We start from the raw sequence: 22472 nt of genomic DNA on the forward strand, positions 1-22472 counted from the left end.
GTAAGCAGGTGGGGGTCGGTTTCTTCTCCCGTAACTAGTGATGAGACAAGAGGAAACAGCCTCGAGTTGTGCCGGGGAGGTTTATATTGGATATTAAGAAAAAATTCTTCACTGAAAGGGTGGTAAAGCATTGGAACAGGTTTCCCAGGGAGTTGGTGGAATCACCATCCCTGGAGTTGTTTTAAAAATACATAGATGTGGACATGGTTTAGAGGTGGACTTGGCAGTGCTGGATTAACATTTGAACTTGGTGGTCTCAAAGATTTTTTTGCAACCTCAACGATTTTGTGAAATCTTACAGAAGAAGAAAAAAGTTTCAGGCAATTCTTTCCTTGCAGGAAGCTTCCAACCGTGTTATCTCTTACAGTGTTGATGCCAATAAATTGAAAATTGTCTAAGCAGGTAATAAATGAATGTAATTTAATTTGTAGGTCCTAGATAAACTTCCTGTAAATCAGAATTGCTATGAGGAAGACGTTGCCTATGAATGAGAATAGGAAGCAATTCAGAATTTGCACGTTCATGCTAACAGAACTGCCTTGTCATGAGAGGATAAAGAATTTGCTTGAATGGGAGCAGTGTTAGACCAAAACTGATTGCTCTTGAAAGTAATTTTTTGTTGTTGTTTCTGCACTGTTGGTACCCTTGCAGTGTGTTGAGTTGCACCTTTGAAAATGTGTTTAAGCATTAAAAAATGGCAAAAGGATAACAGGATCAGTAAAAGAACAACACAGAACTTTGAGGTTCTGTCACTGCAGAAGTACCAAGAGCACACAACGTACTTTTGGAGTGAATTCCTGTTCTTGAAACTGGGAGATTAAAGGTGAAAGGGTATGTGCTCCATATAGCTCCTGGGAAACTAGGCTCTCAGCTTCCATTAACGATACTGAGTGTGTATCTGCTCCTTTTTTTGCACAGCAGGGAAGATGCCCCACAGATCTGTTACATTACTCCCTCTTCAGCTCTTATAGATCACTTTTCATATGTAAACAATCTAAAATGTTCTGGGGTTTTTAGAATTGATTAAACTTTTCATTTCATGAGATGTGGTAACAGAAGCTATCAGAAGTACCATAGCAGATGAGGAACGGTCTTACTCCAGTTAGAGATAAAGTGGACTTCGAATTTTTTTTGCTTTTTAAAGAAACAGATTAATTTGTTCTTCCTTCACACAGTCTGCTCGTAGTGTGCTGCTGCAATAGGCTTTAAATGTGAAACTCAGTTCAAAATGAGTATTAGCCTAGTGTATTTTCAGGGATGAGGCCTTCAGAATACATATACAGCTCCTGCTGCTCAACTTCGTCACATGCAGGCAGGCAAACAACCAAAAAATCTTGGACTGTCCATTATTTGCAGTGGACAGATCAAAGAAAGGTAAATGCCACAAAAGGAAAGAATTGCAAGGGATACGAGGCAGACCTTGGTTGTGGAGGCAGGTTCCCTGAGATATGCCTGTCCTGTTTACCTAGATATTTTTGACTGTCCAGTGAAGGTGGTGTACAGCTTCAGTAGGTTCCTAATTTAGTTAGATTATCTTAAATCTCCTTTGCAAGTCTTTCAGACATGTTGAACAACTGCTAGCTTTATACTTTGGAGGATTATCTTCTGTGTTAAGGCATGTCTGTGTTGCAGACAGCAGTTAACAGTACTAGGTTGATGGATCTGACAGAAGAGCTCTGGAAAATCTGACTGTGGAAGCTGAATATCCAGTTGTTCGTTTCACTTTTCTGTGGGGTGTGACTGGCCTCCACCTTAGAGTCATCACAGCAGAGAGGAATGTGGGTTTGCACGCCAGCTCCTCCTGTGCAAACTCGTGTATCTGGGCTCAGCCTGCTGGGCTTCAGCTAAGATGTTGGTGGATGAAGCTGTGTGCTGAAACGTTTCTTCTTGCTGCCTCTGCAGCAGCACTGCTACAGCACTGAGTTTGATGGCATCAATTTTGGACCTAAGGAAATACTTGTAAACTCTCCTGGTTCAGTGCTTTCTTTTGGCTAGTCACACAAAATACTGTGAAGAAGTGAGCCTAAGGCTGACACCTCCGAGAACTCAATTCAAACCACTGAAGAGTATAGTATGTCTGTGCTGTCCCTTTTCCAGTAAATATGCATACTGTAACAGAAAACTAGATTAGACCAGATTAAGATTAGATAGATCTTGGTTGGCTCTTCACAGAAGCAGATTTGCTGATTTTGATCATCTAAACATCTTTTGGGTATTTATAATCAATTAACAATTTGATTCAGCAATCTGAGTTACTCTGACAGGTCTCTAGTTCCCTGTGTGGTCATCATCCTCTTTCCTTTTAATGGTAGCTCTGTGCTTGCCTTTGGGCAGAGCTTTAGGGCTTCCCTCATCTCCCATGAGTTCACAGTGTCAGTGGTTTTATCCTTTAGTGTGTGCGTTTTTTGTTTTGTGCTGTTTTTTTTTTTTTTTTTTTTTACATAATAAAGGAATTGTAGTTTAATTTCATCTGTTTCCGCTGGCTTGCTTGCTCGAGTCTCTTCTTAATATTCTTTAAACATGTGTCTCTGTTTTGGTCAGTACTGTAGTTACTTAATGTCCCATCTTTCTTTTGCCAAAGCAAAGTTAATCTTTGTATCTTTATTCCATCTCCAGCACTTGTAGCCTCCCATGAAGCCCTACAGACCTGTGCAGGGTTGCTTGAATTTTTTTATTTTTTTATTTGAGACTTACTGTCCTTAGTCTGCTGCACTCATTCCTTCCATTTGAATAGTTGGTGTTGTCACTTCGTGATCACCATTACCTAATGCATCTCCTGCCTTCAGATTTTTGAAGTTTCTTCCTTTTAGCCAAACCGACTCCATGTTTTGAAATGTTCTAACACCCTGGGTACGTTTCATCTTGATGTGTCCACTATGCCAGTGGCTATTTCGGGTAAGTACAGCTGTCTTCACAGCATGTGCCCCTCCTTGAGGCTGGTGTAGGCTGAAAGATTGGAATTACTGGACAGCTGTATTTTCCTAATGCATGTTACTGGAAGGCTGTTGGTGAAGGACATTGCTAACCAGATCTGTCAGTGTGACTCCTTGCGGGAACACTGGCTTCACATAAATGCTGATAGCGTTAGCAAATGCCACTATAGTTACAAGAAAGGGGTAGATAAATTATTCAACATAGGCATGTTCTTTAATAACAGCTCCTGATTTTATTAACCAACAAGTATTCAGAAGACAAAATGCCAACATGTATCAGTGCAAATTGTGTTTTCTCTGAGTCAAGCAGCAGGCATGGTACTTTATTTATTAGTGATCTTTTCCTAAATGGGTCCTGGGTGTTCACCACAGGCTCCGTGAGCCAGGGCTGTGATTTTGAAAATCTTGAGGCTTCTAAAGCAGAGTCAACTGAGTGTAACTGTAGCAGAAAAAGTAAATAGGTGTCAGATTGATGTTTCACAGCCATATTATATTGCTAGCAACAAGTCTGTTTTCCTTTTGTCATGACCCAAGATACTAGGATATGTAGAGTCTCCCAAGGAATAAACATTGTGGGCCAGGCCTTAAAGATTCTGGAAGTTCTGCTTGCTGGAGGTGCCAGGGTTGTGTGCTTGTCCATCATATGCTCATCAGAAGCTTTATAAAAGGGATCCTGCCAATACTGGCTGTCCTCATCTCTTGCTTTGGAGATGGACTGGGAGCTCCTTGGAGATTAGCAGGTTCTGAATGGGGTTCTACTCAAGAGGGGAATGTTATGTATTAGTTGTTAGGTGGTTGTGTTTTGCTGACCATTATCAACAGTGTCTGGACAGTAGCATCTTCTTAAAGAATGCCAGATCTCTGGTGCATGACACCGCACCTGGGGGTGGGGCTTTAGACAAATCTCTTTTAGCAAGTCTAACCAGCTTTAAGCTGATTTCCTTCTCAGACATATGGAATTAACTGAAGATAATAGGTACCACGCCTGGCCAGCATATTGTAAGAACTGACTTCTCATTTTCTGGTATTGGGGGGACTTAGTCTTTTTACCGACTTAGTCTTAGACTTAATCTTTTTGTGCTTTCAGAGAGTTGCCCCATGCTTAAAAGAAGGAGGTAGGGATGGGTCTTCTTTCTTTCTGCTCATGATTCAGCCAATGACTCATGTTAACTTTGGCAAGCCACTGAATCTGCCCTTCACCAGATTTCTGTGAAATGAAGCGCTTCATTTCTATGTCTGATAAAGTCAGAGACAAGACTCCCATTGCTTTCAGCGGCTATCCCTATGCTCATGGGTACAGTGAGACATAGCAAAGTTGACTAAAAGTAGAAAGTGCTTTTATTCTTGCTAGCGTTTATCTTCTCCTCACCCTTCCCTTGTCAAGCAGTGAATATCTTATATAGCTTTGTTCAGCTGTGATTTTTGTTACTCACAACTTCTGGCAGAAGTTAATTCTGCAGGTAGAGCACATGCTGATTAAGGGTAGTAGTACTGGAAAACGGTCTGTTTGGCTGTTGGCTTGAAGCTAGGAAGAGAAGTCTGTTCTCCCTTCTTCTTGGGCAATCCAATGCAATTCGTAAATACCAACACTTTGCACTTTATAGGTGCTTCTCCCCTGCCCAGCGTTTCCCAGGATTTGCAAAGCAGTAATTAATCCTCATTTATGCTGTTGCGATGATATTATACTTATTGTATGATATGGTAGTAACCAGAGCACAAAGTAGCTGAGGAACTGCCCAAGGTCATACAATAAATGGCGGTAGCACCAGAGAGAGTTCTCCTCTGTGACTGCTCAGCAGCACTTCCATGTTGCAGCTTTTCTGTGGTTCATGATCCTCTATTAGATGATCTTCGATTCATAGATCACATCAGTCTGGTCCACAGCTTGTAAATGCATGTTTTTTTACTGTGTGATATAACTGGGATTCCTGGAAACAAGGAAACTTTTGGTAAATAAAGTGTATTATCTACATTCTTTTTTGTTGGCTCCTTGTACATTTGGTTGTTGCTGTTACCGTCTTTTGTAATTCTTGGAGAACCATCCCCAGTGAATCTAGATACATGCAAGGTCTTCTGCCTGCCGATCTTTCTGTAAAGGAAGGAGGAATTTAGTTGTTTCTGTGAAACCATCAGTGTAGCCTGTGTTTCAGTAGAATCTGCTTTTCTGTGGATTTCCACTGTATATAAGAGTAGGCGTTCTAAAGGCCCAAGATCTTTGGTGGGATGTGGTCTGGTGCATATGACAGGACATAAGCTATGATGGCAGGAGAGGTTCTAGTCACTAGAAAGGAAAGTCTGGTATAACTTCGCACATGTTACCAAAAGCAGAGTAAAGGGGTATTTTGTTAATCACATGTTGCAATTCATGAGTAATTCATTTAATAAAATGAGAGTGTTTTCCCTTTAATAGCTGCCACTAATTGAGAGCTTTTATTTTGTTTCAGATTGTATAAACCTGAACTAAAATATCCTGTGACTGACAACGGGACTACACCAAAAGGTGGGTTTTCTGGTTTTGTTGGTCTCGTGTCAGTCATTCCAGAGAGCTGGAAATGCTGTACGTTTTGACTTTATTAGGATGGATTGCCTAATAAATCTCTGTGGCTTGTTCAAACAAAACCAAATAGTTTGACAGGATTCCTCCTGTCTGCGTGTGTGTTATGTATTTGGATCGTGTTTTAAACAAAGAACGCATGCATTTCCTGGGCTGTACAGTGAAGGTGTTGATGGCATAGAGGTGGAAACTTAAGTGAAAATAAAAACACATTAGGATTTTTGCCAAATTTTTGTGCAGGTGTCTGGTTTTCTATAGGAAATATCCTGCTGGCATTACAAGTTGAGCTATCCAAAAGCTGATGCTGCTGAGTACAAGTACTGCAAGCTGAATCTATGACATGGCATTTTTCTCTTTTCACGCTTCAGATTTAGGGTTCATGGTTGCCAAGAATGTTCTCTGCAACATGTGCCGATTATTTGTCTATCGGTCACCACGTCCACCTTGTCTGAGGGTTTGTTGCTCTGCCTTATTGAAATGTTTTATTGAGATTGTTTACAGAATGCACAAATTCGCAATGCAGCACAGATGCAAAGAAATGCTGATCCCTGGATTTCCCACTGCACCCTGGCATTATCTGTTGGGAGGAGGGTTCAAGAAAAAAAAACATGGAGAACTGACAAATACCACTTTCACTTTATCCAGTAGTTGTTGCAAGTACAATTATTAAGTCATTCCTCTTGAGCCAAGAAACATGCTGATCTCAGCTATTTGAAGTTTTCAAGCACCAGGTTTATGTGGTGACACTGCACAGCCATGGTGAAGTCATGGGGTTTGTTTTGGGGTTTTTTTTGGTTGTTTTTTGTTTGTTAGTTTTATTTTTTCCTCTTTTGGAGCTGGTTCTTGTCTTCTTTCTAGAGTGGGGAATGGAGTAAAAACTGGGACATGGTTGCCTGCATCTGTGTGCTGGGGGCAGTTTCTTCTGGCCACAACATTGCTGCTCTTACTGCAGCCTCTTGTTTCTCTCTTGGAGGTCATAGCTGTTTTTTCCTAAGTCTGAAGGCACGAATCTTTCTAGAGTACATGTCCAGAGTACATCAGGAGAGTGACCAGCAGTATTGCGGTGCAGAGCAGCATTATCTTTGCTGGGTATTTCAGAGTGGAGTGTTTGTCATCAGCTCTGACATACTGCATTACAGCTGTGATGGGCTGCAGTGCAGACATACTGTTTGTATTTTCAGGATGCTAAAAAGAATTGCCACAGTCACATAAGCCTTGTCTCATGTGTTTGTGGAAGGCAGTGAGAGAAACAGGTGAGGTGTGAAAATTTATAAGCAAGCCTGCAGCTGTCAACGTACTTGAAATGAAACTGCCAAAGGTCCTGCTGATGGTATTAATCCTTGTCCAGCAAGAAAAGGTCTAGCTTTGATTTCAAGTACAAGATTTGAGTACAAGATGCTTCTTCTAGCTGCTCCTTGCCAGCCTCTGTGTGTCATTGAACATGATTCATTAGGCCAAAAGTTAAATAGTCAGGAAGAGCAGTGTCTTTCAAAGCTGTAATGAGGCCAAGTCCAATAACTCTAATGGGAGGGACTGATTTGAGGATCTGAGCTTAAAGTGTCAACGAAGCTGTTTTGGTGGTGCTTTTTGCAAAAAGTAACAGTGAAGTTGAGGAGAGTTCATTCTGCATTTTAATTCAGTGGTGCTAGTCTGAGCTTCCGAAATCTTTATGGCAGGTGTTGAATACGCTGTCTCCTCTTACCAACAGCTCATCACAAACAGTAATGTGTGTAATCAGGAAAGCCAGTGCAGGCTGGTGAGCTGTCAGCTGAAAGGGATAGGTAAACTCCTATCTGCTCTTAGAAGTGAGCAGTAATCTAATTTTCCCAGTACACAGCACATGGGTACTTTTAGCTGTATTCAATCTGCATACAGGTTATCATGTGGAGAAATAGTGTTCTTGCATAAATGGGGAGCAAAAAACTGTCTTGTAATGAATCAGTTGCCTAAGTCTCACTTTAGTAGGCTGATCGGACAGTGAGTACAATCTGAAGGAGCAGCTCTGGACCAGGACTGAATAAACACTGAACTTTTAAAATTTTGTTAGTCTTGTTCTCCTCTCTGATAGCATTCTCTTTTCCTCTTCTCCTACATGAATCTAACATACATTCAGATCATGTTACTTTTTCACAGCACACTAAATGTTCAGCTCCCCCTTCTTTTCTTGATAGCCTTCCTTATAACTCTCTCTTAACCTTGTACACAACCCATGTAATGGCACAGAAAAATTCTTCACCTGTTTCTTGGTCTCGCTCTGTTGCATCACTTTCTAGACTTCCCCAAAGCACTTTCCCTCTCCTCCTTGCTCATTACATAGCAGTTCTGTATCTTGCACAAAGGAATGAAAGCAAGACCACTTGTCTCAAGCCTGTCTCTGCAAGCTCAGGCACATATTGAACCAAAATATTACCTAATTTTTATTGCCCTGCAAGTGTGAAAACACAAATCCTCAAAACAAGAAATGTAAGTATAATGGTTGTGTTTTACTGAGAATTACAAAAAAAACAACAACCCAACAACAAAACCAAGAAAACCATGTTTTTAAATTTTATCAGAGTATTTCACAGGCATGTCACAAGTGCATGTAGGAAACAGTTCCCAGATCTGTACTAATTCATGGCATTTTTCAGTGTGGTATGAAAAAAAAAGAATTGAGAGAATTTTATCAAAAGCCTGAAGACCTGCATTGCCAAGCTTAACATAGGCCCTTGTGTGTGGCTTCTGCTTGCAAGACATGTGCTCATCCTGCTGTCCTGCAGAGAGCAGAGCCTGTAGATTAGCACCTCAGGAGGACTGTGAAGGTCACGTATGGTTGAGCCATTTTCTGGAGAACCTCTCTCTTTCCATTGAATCTAGAAAAAGCTTTTGGTATTTGGACACCTCTGTTCTCTGTATAGTGTGAGGTATGAAGAAACTGAGTGAGCTGTTGTTCTTACAAGCCCTACAGAGCTAGCTGAGCATTTACCTCTGTCCTGTTAAGAGTGATATGAGAACTGTGATCATCACTTATGGAGTCTTTTTTGCTTCTGTTTTTAAAATTGCTTCTCTTTCAGACCATTTATTTTGTAAAAGTGGTCTGCTATAACATAGCAAATAATTGTAATAAGGCACCCGATTTCTTGGAGAAATCTAAGTGTCATTCCACCAGGGTGTACTGGTTCTCTAATTCCCCATGTAAGATTATGTACCTCAACTTGTTTTCCAGAGCTGCTCACATATACTCATTGTTACCACTCTCTCCTACTCTACTACTAGGAACAAAAACTGTGAAGGGATTCAGCAATGCAAACAACTCCCGCAGCAGAGGTTTCTGAGAAGGGCAATGCCACATGTGTTGTACAGGGGAGTGAGGACAGTCCACATGGCCAAACAACAAGGATGTTATTTTTAGGCCCACTCCTTTCTCTGTTGCAGATTTCCTGTGTAATATGCTTCTCTTTGTGCTAAAATAAAGACTAGAGTAAGCCAGGCTTGCTTCCTCATTGAAGGTACTGACATCACATCCAGCATCCTTTGGTTTAAATCTAAAGGCATATCTAAATACCATAGACAGAGAGTCACATGAGGTAGAAGCTGTTTAGACTGAGCCGAGCCTTGGCTGTTCATATTGGAATCACAGAGAACTTGAACTTAACAAAAAGAAAAAAAAAAAAAAATTAAAAATTCCAGCTGATTGGAAGTGCTCCTTGTATTGTTGTTCCAAGTGCTACTCTTGTAAGGAGCATTCCAGAGTGTGAAGCAGAGAGGGAGAGTTTCTCCATCTAGAGATCTCCTGGTGTTTGCCCGCAGCAGCACTTTGCTGGGATGCGCAGCGTACTGCCTTGCATGCTCGGTGGTCAGTTGTGAGCCGTGGGTGGCAGGAGGGCTGTGGTCTGGCCACTATGCTGGAGTTAGAAAAACACATGTCCTGGGCTGCATCCAGCAGTTCAGGATGGAGACCGTCAAACCAGCCCTGTCTTGTGGACTGAGAGCACATGTTGCAGATGGGTGTGACATTCCCCGTGTTTGTAGGTGGAAAAGTAAGAAGGGTGATGATGTGGCACCTTCCTTCCTGGGACCCTGTGGGTCGGATGGGCACCAGGGAAGCCCGTCTGCCATAGGTCCTGTGCCAGGGAGGAAATGAAGGGGGAGGTGGTAAATGAATACTGTGGCTGTAATATCTTTTCTCCAGTAGTGTAGGGCAAACCAGCTGGCACCCATATGACTCTGAACCAGCTATACTTGCAGTATTAAGTCAGATGAACCAGATTTCTAATTGGCATGGCTCTACTGAAGTAAGCATAAGCGTGTCAATATTGCACAGCAGCAGAACTGGCTTGTTGTTTTTGTTCTCTTTTAGGTCCATCTGGGTGTACGGACTACATGTCCAAATCCCACTCACTCAAATAATTCCAAGCCTGAGATTATGAATATACAGAAATAGGTGCTCTTTTTCAGGGCTACTTTGTTTTTTGTTGTCTGAGACTCCATATAATGCATAAAGATGCAGAGTTTTAAGAAGCAGCAGTTTTCTGAGTGATAGCAAATCCTTGAGTTAATATTCTACCAAACACCAGATGTGAAATGCAGAGGCAGGGCCAGAAAAATATTTATTGAGGGAGTATCCAAGGAAGTTGTTCTTATTGACGCCAGCAGCTCCCGAGTGCTAGTTAGTTAACCAAGTAAGTGTTCGTGGGTTGTTTTTTAATGACTAAGTCCATTGCCAGCAATGTCTTCAAGAAAAAACAGCAAATGGAAGGAACAGGTGGTACACAACTTTTTTTAAAAGGAAACAACATATTGTAGAACTGCAAGCATCTGCTTCTACTTAATGCTCAGTCTTCAAACACTCTGTGATGCAGTTCATTTATGTGGAATAAATTACTAGACCAGCCAGTAGGCCCTTACAATATATATATATATATTTTTAATCCTTATTTTAGTAATTCAGCGGGGTAAAAGCATATCCCTTGTTACTTCCTGCATGCCATACCAGGAGGCTGGAAGGCAGGAGGATAATAACAGTTTTGATTAGTTCCTTCTCCTTAGCAATGAGTGGGAGTTTTGCTCTTGACTTCAATGGGAGTAGGAGCCAGGCCCTTTCTTTGTAATACAGCTGTGACGTCTTCTGAGACAGTATTAAAGAATAGATGTTAGGCCCTTTCATTCTAACCTGAAAAGTTAAATTAAGCAAGACAAATCTCTTTGGAAAGAGAAAACATCTTTTATGAGATTATGTGATACAGCAGGAAAAACAGGCAAGTTTGCAGGCCAGTGGTAAAGATGTGTATAAAAGTTTCTGTTCCTGAAAGCTTTTCTTGGTGTAGGTTGGTTTTGGGTTTGGTGGGTTTTTTTTTTTTTTTTTTCCCTCCCAGCTGCAGATGTTATCTCTGCCTACAAGATTTACTTCACTTTATAGCCTTTGAACATAGAGGCTGTAATGACTTTATGACTTGAGTATCTTTTGGTTTTGGTGGGGAGAAAGCATTTCAGTGTGTAGCAGTCAGAAATAGAAGCTTTTCTGTTTTGTACAGTCGCTGCTCATATCCTGTTCATAGATTTTTATCTCCTTATGTCCTCACACATTTCTGGAACCATTACCCCTCAACAGGTGATTTGTCAAGAGTCTTTCCTTTCTCCCATAAAGTCACTTGTAAATTTTTTTTCCACTGGTGCCATTAACAACAGAACAAGTGTTAAAGCTGTTTGATCTGATAAGGCAGTATGGAGGATCTCACTGCAGCTCTGCCTAAAGAGAAATGTCAGATTTTCCGTGTGGAAAGGGGTGGAAAGAAGGAAAGGGGTGACATCCTGAAAGAAGTGAGATTATAGTCATAGGAAGAATTGGTTATTTTTCTTTCAGCTCTTAACTGCTGCAGGGGTAAGCAGTGCCTCCTTATCTAAAGGCATTACAGTATCTCTTATAGTATTGCTTCTCACCTTGGAAGCATATGGAATTAATGACAGCCATTCACCAAATTCTTGATTTTCAAACTTTGAAAGGTGGATTGTAGAATTCAGTTGATTTCTCTATGAGCTTCAATCATTTGTCTCAGCAACGTATAAAGGCAGGATGTATTTAACTTTGAAACTTTCATATGAAACCCCACTGTTTTTGCCTGGAACTGATTTGCCTTTTTACTATTACAATAATCTGGTTGTTTTACTGTGTGAACAAAAACCATGACACTTTTTAGGATAGAGAAATCATACATCTTCAGTTACCTCTTCTCTAGACGTTGCTGTTGGCATTACTGCTGGTCTCAGAGGTTGTGGTAATAGTGAGCACGTGGTGGAGGGCTTGCTTTCTTTCTGGTCAGGCTGGTCAAATTGTCTGGGAGTGTAATGCCTACCATCTTAAAACGTTAGCAGTTATGGTAGTGGTGCAAGGACCCAGCTTTGAGGAACCTCAGCTTTGCTTCAGTGCGGAGGTTTGGCAAGACATCACACAGGAGCATGTCTCCATGATTTCTTCGTGCTTTCCATGGGATTAATGCTTCCTCTGTGTGAAGTCTGGCCTTCCTGAATCCATCAGAAACTTTGCCAGCAGGGTCTGGTGCCACTGTTTTCCCCTTGCAGGCCCTCTGGAGTGCTGCTGCAGGCTCTGTGGGCAGCAGCAGCCCCAGGTTTCCATCCCATGGCAGACCCTCTGGTTTTGCTGTGTTGTCTGGGGATGAGAAGGAAGCGCCTTTTGTGCGTGGCAGGGGAGGTGGTGCTGGTGCTGGGAAAACAGTCGTAGGCCATGAGCAGCGATTATGTATTCCTCAGGATCAGCATCCCTGATGGTGTTAATCAGCACTGAGGCCTGAGATCAGTGAAGCACCTGCTGCTTGGGCTGCTTTTTGCCTGTGTTCAGGTGCCTTACAGTCTTATGCAAATAAAGCATTTAAGAAAATGAATTACTTGGATCAAGCCATTCTGGGAAGAATAGCACCGGATCCTGTAGAAACCAGGCAGACACCTGAAAGATGTCCTGTATTTACGCAAAACATTGCAATTAGGTTTTCCTCTGGTATCTTTTATGTTTTTCACATTGTTTGTCTATTATTTCTGCAAGGGTAAGAGGAGGAGGTAGCGCGAGTGTTGTAACTACTGCCTGTAATTATACAGCCAAAAGAAACAGAAAAAAAGCCTTCTGGGTGTTTTCTGCATCTTGGGATTTATTAGGTATCTCATGTGCTGACAGAACAAGATGTAAAATTGCTTTCAGTGTTCATCTCTCACTGTGTAAGACGGAAGAAGCAAGTCTCACAGAAGTACTGTAGTGCAGGAATTCGGCTTGTTTATTTCTACCCATTGTGGGCAGTTCGCTCCCTTTTAAAATTAATTTTCTGGTCTCTCCACAAATAGACAAAAGTGATTCTGTTTTCACAAATGCAGTACAGGGAGAGCATCTTTCATGTAAAGAATATTTGAAAACAAAATCTAAAGCTGAAGACTTTCAAGTGTTTGGTCTGTTTCTGCAACACTGGTAATTAACAAATAATGAAATAATTTGCAGTTTGGAGAAATCCTGTAGCCTATTTGTCCTGCAGGGAAATGTTACTGCTTTCACCGTGTTATCTGGGGTAACTGCAATTATCTGGGCGGGGGGGGGGGGGGGGGGGGGGGGGGGGGAAGTTAAAAGAAAAGAACGTTCTGCTGCACCTCAGCTGAAGCAGCTCTGCATTTTCTTCGCTACTGTAATGAATAAAAAACCTCCAGTTAGGAAGATGGTAAAAACAAACGTGTGAACAGAAGCTGCTTGCCGGTTGTCCTGCCCAGCCCAGCGCTAGGACCTGATGGATGAACTCTCGCTGCCCAAGTGCTTTTATCATTCCTCGTTCCTCTGTCGAAAGGCCAGAGAGCAACTGAAAGCAAATGGGGAGTCCCACAGACCCAGCTGCTGCTGCTGGGGGGAGGGCATGACTGTTCAGACCCCCGGATTCGAACTCTTCTGTATCACACGATTGCAGTGAAGGCAGCAGGTTTAAAGCTGGGTGGGCCTTGCAGCCTGTTTGCTGGGGCAAGAAGGTTCAAATCCAGCTGAGCAGTACATAGAAAGGCCGCCTGGTTGGAGACCGGTGGGTTTCACAGGGGGTGCACCGTTTGGACCCCGCAGGTTGCCTGGACAAGCTGCATGCTAGATAACTGCATTTGAGGTAGGGACAAGCTGATATTTTTTTAGACAGAAGTTATGAAGAGGATGTCTGTTTCCTTTGTGCTGACTTCACCCACCCTTCCTCAGCAAGGCCTTACAGCTGTGGGAAGAGTGAAAGCCCTGACTGCACAGGGATGCTGCTCTCCTGTGTGGGAGTATCTCCTGTCTTCCCAATCAAAAAGATGCATTTTGAAGATGCAAGCACTCATTTTTGGGAGCAGTATTCATTTGACAGATCACAGACACTGGCCACTGATGTAGTTAATGCAGTCTTTTTTTTAAACCGTAATCTCTTCAGGCATACTCAGATGTGTGTATGGTGTTTCCAGAAGCTACTCTTTCTCCAGCCTATGTGTGGTGATACTGACATTACAAAGTTGTGGGATCTTGGAGCTCTTCTCCGAGTGTGAATGGGGTTTGTATTTTGCTGTGCTTTGGCTTTGTTAGGGAGAGAAGAGAGGTGTGGGAGATGCCAAGGGGGATAGTAACTCGCCTGTATGGTGGGTATTTTGCAGGTAAAGAACGAAGGTTACCTAGCTTCCATGAAGGTCACAGAGTATATTTGCAGAAGAAGCAATCTGCATCTCATTTTTAATCTTCAGAATTAGTGTCAGTGCAGAAGAGAGTAGGTAAGCCTCAGACAACTTTATTGTGGTTATGAATCATGTGCCCAGGCACAGCAACTGTGATTTGCGGGTTCAGGGCATTTTTAAGGTGCATGACTTTGTGGATAAAACTTGCTCTTGCAAGGGAAAAAAAAAAAAAAAAGAGAGAGAGGGACATTTAGTCTATAAGTAGAGTGACAGCTGGTCCAGAAGTTTTAAAACAGCGGTATAGTATTTTTCTGTTTTAAAGGTTTATTTATAGTCTTTGAGCAGGAAAGCCCAAGATTAGCCCTACAGGTCTGGAAATACTGCTCGCCTGTCTGCAAATCCTGTGTTTCCCCCTTGCACAGAGCCCTGTGGAGCCTTTGGAGCCAGAGCAGGGGGTGGCATTTTGCAGACCTTTATACCAGAGAGGGCAATGTGACAGCCCTGCAGCCAAGTCAGCATAGCTGAAGCCTTGCTGTAAGGCTAAGGGGTGAACGGTGTGTCCTTCTCTGTAATGGTGCAGAGTAGACACTGCCTTGCCTCTGTTAAGCTGTGTCTGCCTCAATCAGGAAGCAGTATTAGCTTCCTAATTAGCTTTATACAGCAGTTGGAAGTTGGGATTCAGGTAGGTTCGGCAGTGCCAGGTGTGGACTCAGAAGATGTGGCAAAGCAGGGTGAAATTCTCAGTCTTGCATTTGCAGGTGCAGATGTCACTAAGAGATTCTCAGGAGATTTTAGACCAGAGTGTGTTTTTCATACCAACTTTCACAAGAGCAACAGATCTCGGGAGGCTGTGATCTACCTTAGGAGTCTGAAAATAGACCCCTTTGAGGAGGGGATAAGCAAAGGTGATGCTGCTGTGCTAATGGAAGGGCTTGGGACCTGATCTAGTTGGATTGCTCCTGGCCTGTTCTCAAGGCAGATTGAACAAAGTATTTTAACTGTGAAATAAATCCGTGTTCCTGAGAAGCAGCCTTTAAAATGTCAGTGCTTGCATTTCTTCAAAGGCTACTTTCTTCAGCTCCAATTGATTTCTTCTGCTAATATGCTGCCTAGTTTTGTAGGGTTACATGAACTCTGTGTGTCTCAATACATATGCCGGTAGACTCTTTGCATGGGAGCTGTCACATTCACCACTGCGATTTAAAACTGTCTTTGATTCTTCTGTTTGAATTTTGCCCTCCTCTGAAGGTGTTTTCTGATCTCCACTTGATTAAAAAGTATGGTACAGACCCTCTTCTCTACTGGTGACCAGTGGATGGGTGTTCTGGTGAGTTGTTGGGAGATGGGTACTGTGCTTGCCCCCATGTGCATGCCCTGCTGCAGAGGGCAGTCTGCATGTTTTATGGGGCACTGTGCCTCTCCACAGAGCCCCTACGATTGCCTGTCTCTCATCTCAGTCTTACGTAATGCAGTTGTGCTGTGTTGTGCTAGGTCATGCTTTTAAACTGCAGGACTTTTGAGTGCTGATTGCAAATTGAACAGGAAAGATTGCTTGGATTATCAGCAAGAAAACAGTAGAAGGCATGACCTTTCTTCTGCTCCTTGGGGCAGACCAGAGATTCTTATAGTGTTCTGCTTTGAAACAAATTGGTAAATAGCAGGGATACCCTTATCTATAATAGGTTAGCTGCTGAGTTGTCCATAGGCTTCCCAGGTGCTGAAGGAGGTGGGGTGGAAGACATTAAACAGAGATAAGAACTTTAAGGAATAAAATAAAAAAAAAAAAGTCATGCAGAGGTGTGGAAGTAGCTTATTCAGGCAGGAATAACAAAATACAGGAAAACTATGCCAAATCAAGCAGTGCAGATGAAAATTTTGCCTGAGTGCAGAGCACAAGCTGTGACTATTTACCATCATGAGGTTAGATTGGGGATAGTGTAAGCTGCAGGGAGTGCAGCAGCTAGGAAATAAAAATGACCATAAGGTCAGTGCTCAGAGCCAGGTAAATGAGCCATGCTGTAAGACGGGACAGGGGCAGTGCCAGAGCGCCTTGTAGATGTGATTCCAGAGGTGACGTATTCTGCTGTTGTCCTTGACAAGGAGAACGGGACTGACAGTGACTGGCTGTTCCTTATATGCTTGTTTGAATTTGTAGAGAATTTGTCATGATAAAGTTAGTACAGTACAGCCTGCATGTAACGAATCAGCAAAAAACTTCAGGACTTTGTCACAACCTTCTTTTTAACAGTTTGATTTTTTTTTTTACAGTACCTTGTAGTGTCTCTGTAGCCATGTATCATGTAAGAGTAAAGAAGACTTGCCCTTTGAGGTGAGGAGGAGTCCAGCAAACGTGAGCTTTACAAGGATCTGGGAAGAGCCTCTTACCTGCCTCCCGATGGGCAGGGTGCCAAACTGTTCTAAAGGCTCTTCAGTAGAGAGAGACACTGCGGTCAGCCTCACCTTTTGTACAAGCCTGTCTTGGTGTATGTGGGAATTATGCTGGTGTGGAGTAAAGGAAGACTTGGTGTCTTAAACATCTAGAACTTTAAATTGCCTTTTAGTAGAAGTAAGTTTTAGATCCTCTTTTCTGTTGGCTAGCTGCTGGAAGATAGATTTCCCTTATCAAACGTGATTATGACCTGTGGATTTCTCCTGAGCTTTCATGGCACATACTGGGGAAAACCATCGTTCTGCATAGTATGGGTTATTTCTTTGAAGTGTTTTTCTTTGAAAATACAAATGGAAGAAGATACTTGTTAGAGAAATATAGGAGCAGTTGGCGTATGATTGTATTGTGATGGATAACATAGGTATAACAGTGGCCTTAATAATTCTGGGAGTGAGTACCAGGAGGTAACAGTACTGCCACCTCTTGTCTGTACATTTAGGTATAGAATCTGAAAACTTACCTAGATTTCTCAGACCAGATGTTTAATTTGTTACATGTTTAAAGTTTGCAGTTTCATATAACTTCTTCTCCAGACCAATCCTTTCTTATGATCTATAATTTTGACCTTCATATCTGTGGCTACAGCCCGGCTAACCTCTGTAGTTTAGCACCATTGCTGGTCCTTCATGGTTCTGCTGGCTGCCCAGGAGCCAAACTCTGCTGCAGCACTGGATTTGTTGCAGATTGCTGCTGTAGCAATGGGAGCGTTTGGGGAAGAAGGTGCTAGATAGTATGCATATCAGGGGCAGAATGTGGTCCTTCAGAAGTACATAAAAAAAATGCTGTGGATGGAGGAGTTACCTAGTCCAAGCTGGTGAATGGCTTTTCTAGGTATGACAATATTGAAGCCACATAATGGAAATAATAGAACTGTCCTAAAAGTCATGGGTCAATGAGAAAATAGAAGCTTATCAGGTGGTGGAAAACAGCTCTAGCTTGTCTTGCTCTTAGTAGTATGATAAGAGGTTTGATCCAAAGTTTGCTCTGTATCTAGAACTACTCACTTTGTGACCATGACTGGTTTTGAACACTGTTATGCAGGGCAGAGCACAGTATAATACCTCTGTGTGTGCTGGTCCCATGGCCAACAGAAAGGGAGATGGCGATTGGGTGGGCTGAGCTCAAAACCCAGCTCTGCTATTGACTTCCCAAGTGATCTCAAGCAATATAAAAAATAACGGCTAATGATACACTTACGGTGCTGCAGAACCTTGGAGCAAGCACGCTGTTGTTACATGGTAGCATTGCTGTCAGGAGAACTGGTTTCACAAACAAAAACAAATTGTCAGTGAATAGTTTGGCATTTTTTTGAGAGAAGCCTGCAGTTTACTGCCTGTGGAGCACTGAGGAATAACTAGTAAAAAGCTGCTTGAAGTCCTAGCCAGACGATAGAGCCAAATTGTGATTATGATTGCACATCACAAAAGCTGTCTGTTTGGGAGGAGATTTAGCTATTTGTTCATTCATGGCTCAGGCTCTATCATGCAATAGCAGCCACAATTTTGCAAATGTTTGTTCATTCTGTGACAAAACCACTCGTATTGGCAGGTTAGGAAATGTAGCATTTTTGTATTAAAAGGCAATAGGTAAGCTTTGCCTGTAGCTGTAGACCTTTGTTAAGTAATGTGCTATTAAGCTCAATTAGAGTGGCACAGTGAAAACAGGCGTAATACTTCTGCAGTGAAACAGCATGTAAAGACCTGAACAAATAAGACATCATTACTATGAATAAAGCTCCCTCATATGCGTAGAACCGCTGAATTCAGGGGCCCTTCACCTCTGTTTTGTGGTGTTATCTGTTACTGTTTTTTTTACTTTATTGCAATGCTTTATATTGGCTGAAGCATTTTAATGTTTTTATTTTAAATCTCAGTAACTGAAAGTTGTTAATGCAGTGGACAAAGCATCTTCTGGGATACTTTCTGCTTTGCTGGTATGGGCTGAAAAGGAAAAGCCTCCCCATTCCCTTTCTTCCCAGCATACAAGATCGCAAGCTAGGTTGTCCTGTGATAATGTTTTTCTGTGTGTGTGGAAAACCATCCTGTCTCTGCACAATCCATGTAATACATGGGAAAAATTTTCCCATCCAGTTAACTGATGAGGGCAATTTCCTGTAAGCCAGCTCTTCTTGTGGTCTCTGGTTTCCAGCCAGTTCTATTTTTACTGCCTGCCCCCACTACCCACCCCCTACCCCCCTTTTTCTTTCTTTTTTTTTTTTTTTTTTTTTTTTTTTTTCAATTTTAAAAAAAGGGGGAAAAAAGGAAGTTTCTGTTTGGCAAGCTGTTACTATAGTGGTTCTGTATTGGTTTGTACACCCAGACAGGCTACAGTTTTAAAAGGCACCAACAAAAGCCATGAAGGTAACATGTATCCTGATCACATTTAATTAAAGCTTTTGAGCCACATCATAAAGTCAGCATGAGCTGAAGGGAACAGACAAGAGTGAAGCCTTGGCTGCGCTGGTTATTGTTGCCAACTTAAAGCCAGGTCCAAGTAATTCTGTATTACTGTAGTCAAAATTGTTTTGTTGGTGACACTGCAAACACTTAGATTGATATACCACCTTACTCATGTGAATAAGGATCCGTGAGCACGTAAGTAGTTGCAGTAGCAGGCCTGGTAAGTCACTTGACTGGTGAATAAAGCTGGGGAGATGTACATTGAGGGTGCAAGAGGAATCAGTCAATCTAAAGCCTGGTGTCAGTGAAGGCGGTCTGAATGTATGGGCAGAGTGAGGAAATGGAGGGAGATCCAAGTAGGAGCGCAGGAGGGTAGAGATGTGAGAGGGGAGCCATTTAGAACAGTCACTTTACATTAAAATAAATGGAAACCTTGGCAGCATTTACAGAAATATCATGCTGAAAGGCATGTGTGTATTTAAAACCAGTGTCAGCCTGTTTGAACCTTTTCCCAAGACTTTAGGAATCTGGGAACTCTTCAAAAAACAGTTAACATCATGCAGGAGAGTGGGTTGGAGATATGACTTTATGATGTTAGGAACTGTGCTTGAAAGGCCTTCTGATAGCCAGATTCCTAGAAATACAAAAGGAGGAAAGCAAGATGATGTTGTGACAGTTACTGTTTCACAGATGATACTGTCAGTTTCGGAGCACTGGGGCTTTACTTGGAGATTTGGGCCTTCAGGCATGCTCTACCACTCCCTGACTTTGCAAACCACGTCTTTGGACTGGATCAAGAAAGCTGCACATTCAGCAAGCAAAATAGCAGAAGAATGCAGCATATGCACAGGCCAAAGTGTGGGTTTCCTAACTGAGGGACCATGGATGTTTATTGGTGCTTGCAAACAGTTACCCCAGTTTGTGCCCACAGTATGGTAATGAGATACTTAATTAGGAAGATGAATATCCCTGCTTTCTCATAGATAGTTGAGAAAAGATGCTGAGAACTTAGCCCCAGGAGTCATTTGGCATCTGAAGTACAGTTTGTACAAGTCAGATCTAGCAACAGTTGCATTTTCATCCCATTACATTTGTGTCTTGAGTGGTTGTAGATTGTTTTAAATGTTTATTAACCTGACTGCTGTAGCCTGAGTGCATCTGGTTGTCTGATCTTGGAAAGGGGAAGCATTTGTGGATCTGCCTTCAGGTTTCTGGGTACTGGTCCCTCAAGCCACTAAGATACTGGTAAGCTTTCAGTGCACAAATGCTGCCATGCATTTTGAAAAAATAAATTACAGAAAAACATTTGCTGAAATGGCCCTTTTTCACATGAAATGTTGGCAGATTTTTTTTTGTGCTACAATGACAACACATCATTAGAGTGGTGGATTTGATGTGTGACTTCTGCCCTTTTGACAAGGTGCCACCATTGCTTTGAAGTGTTGCTGGGGGTTGGAGGGAGTGTTTCTGATCTTCGCTGGGCACAGCGGCAGCCTTCACAGCACTAGCGCTGGACTGGGGCTGACATTTCATTGCAGGAAATCATATGGTTATTGCATGTTATTCCTGAGAGCTGCAACATCACTTTGACTAAATACTGCTGTGGGTAGGCTGGCAGTGGTGTTTGCTGTGAATCGTCCCCACTGATGGAAACTATTTGATAGAGAAACAATAGTTATCAGCAAGATGACGCTTCTGTTCTGAATCTCTCCTCCTATGTCTCTCTTCCCCCCCATGAACTGTTTTGTAAGTTAGCTTTGGGGTGAAGGGCCTCATTTGCTTTCATTCTAGCAACAAATACTTTGGTGTGAGTGGAAAATACCTTCAAGAACAGGAGGGGCTTTTTGTTATTTCTGAACTCCAAAGGTGTTTGCTTCTGTTGTGTTTTCATTCTGATTTCATTTTGCACTTGAATAACCATAGATGACTGGAAAATGTTAAATCGATCATATAGCTAGTGCCACAGGTGGACTGTTTAAATGTGTGTATTTTTCAAGTGCTAAACTGAGGAGTGTGGGCATTAAATAATAATGTAAATAAAGTTGCCTTGGAATGCTGCTATTTACCATCACTTTAGGAAATCATAGGCTTCCTCCCTCCAGAAAAATAATCCAAGTATAGTCTTAATTTTCAAGCCTGTAAATAGACTCTAGGGGATTATGTGTATGGTTAAGGTTATACTCCTACATATGAACTTTTTCTAGGCTATGGCCAGAACTCTCAGGTGTGAATGTGGCTGTTTGCTGTCTGTCTGTCTGCTTAAAGAGCTTTCTGCTCTGGGTTTTTGGTTGTGCAGAAGGGATGTTACTGAACCAACTCCTGTCCTCGGGAATAATCTCATGCACCAGCCCAGGCTGGGGCTGACCTGCTGGAGGGCAGCTCTGCAGAGCAGGACCTGGGCGTGCTGGTGCACAGCAAGGTGCCCCGTGAGCCAGCAGTGTGCCCTGTGGCCAAGAAGGCCGATGGCACCCCGGGGGGCATGAGGAGGAGCGGGGCCAGCAGGGGAGGGAGGTGATCTCCCCCTCTGCTCTGCCCTGGTGAGGCTCATCTGGAGCGCTGTGCCCGGTGCTGGGCTCCCCGGTTCGGGAGAGACAGGGAACTGCTGCAGAGGGGCCGGCGGAGGCTACAGAGATGGTGGGGGGAGTGGGGCATCTCCCTGGTGAGGAAAGGCTGAGGGAGCCGGGCCTGTTCAGCCTGGAGGAGAGAAGGCTGAGAGGGATCTTATCAGTGTACACAAATCCCTTAAGGGCAGTGGCAGGAGGATGGGGACAGGCTCTTTTCAGCGGTGCCCAGGGCACAAACTGCAACACAAGAAGTTCCATCTGAACGTGAGGAAGAACTTCTTTACCCTGAGGGTGACGGAGCGCTGGGACAGGCTGCCCAGAGGGGCTGTGGGGTCTCCTTCTCTGGAGACGTCCAAAACGTGCCTGGATGTGACTCTGTGTGACCTGATCTAAGTGAACCTGCTTTAGCAGGGGATTGGACTAGATGTTCTCCAGAGGTCCGTTCCAGCTCTGACCATTCTGTGATTCTGCTCACCCCCCCCCCCCCCCCCCCCCCCCCCCTCGTTCTAATCTCCTCCGTAAGGCAGGGGAATGAGTGCTCTAGGTGAAGCATGTGGGATCCATCCAGGAGACCTCTATGGATGCAGGTGTGGACTAGAAAGTTGAGGCAGATTCTTCAGGGGCTTGAGAAATATCAGAGGAAGTAAAAATGTCTTGTGCTTCTGTGGGTGGAAGGCAGTTTGTACCAATACTCTCAGGGCTGTCCTAAAGTTGGCTCAGCTAACTGAGAAACGCCAAAGGCCTTGAGTCATTGCATTCTCCAAAGCTCCTGGTGCCTTTCAATGGTAGAAAACCATTACCAAAGTGATGCTGCAAGGACTCACCCACATGAGTTGTTTTATCTACCCAGTTTCTGGCCTTTAGGCAGCTGCCCTTTCAGTTTAATAATACTGAGCCCTACCTTTCATTTCTACCCTTCAA

The 22472-nt window shown here is 42.9% G+C and overlaps 1 protein-coding gene across 34 annotated transcripts in view; it reads left to right on the plus strand.

Annotated features, from left to right (window-relative positions):
• The window catches only part of MAP2 (microtubule associated protein 2), a 235905-nt gene that overhangs the window by 43136 nt on the left and 170297 nt on the right, over positions 1-22472 (plus strand). For 33 of the 34 annotated variants that reach the window (XM_040603928.1, XM_040603949.1, XM_040603951.1 and 30 more), the window contains exon 2: positions 5378-5433. The exons of the other annotated variant lie outside the window; for it this stretch is intronic. The gene's annotated coding sequence lies outside the window, so the exon portion shown is untranslated. The remainder of the gene's footprint in view (positions 1-5377; positions 5434-22472) is intronic. 34 annotated transcript variants of the gene reach the window in all.

The sequence above is a fragment of the Falco naumanni genome, chromosome 8 (genome assembly GCF_017639655.2).
Source record: "Falco naumanni isolate bFalNau1 chromosome 8, bFalNau1.pat, whole genome shotgun sequence".
Lineage (NCBI taxonomy): Eukaryota > Metazoa > Chordata > Aves > Falconiformes > Falconidae > Falco > Falco naumanni.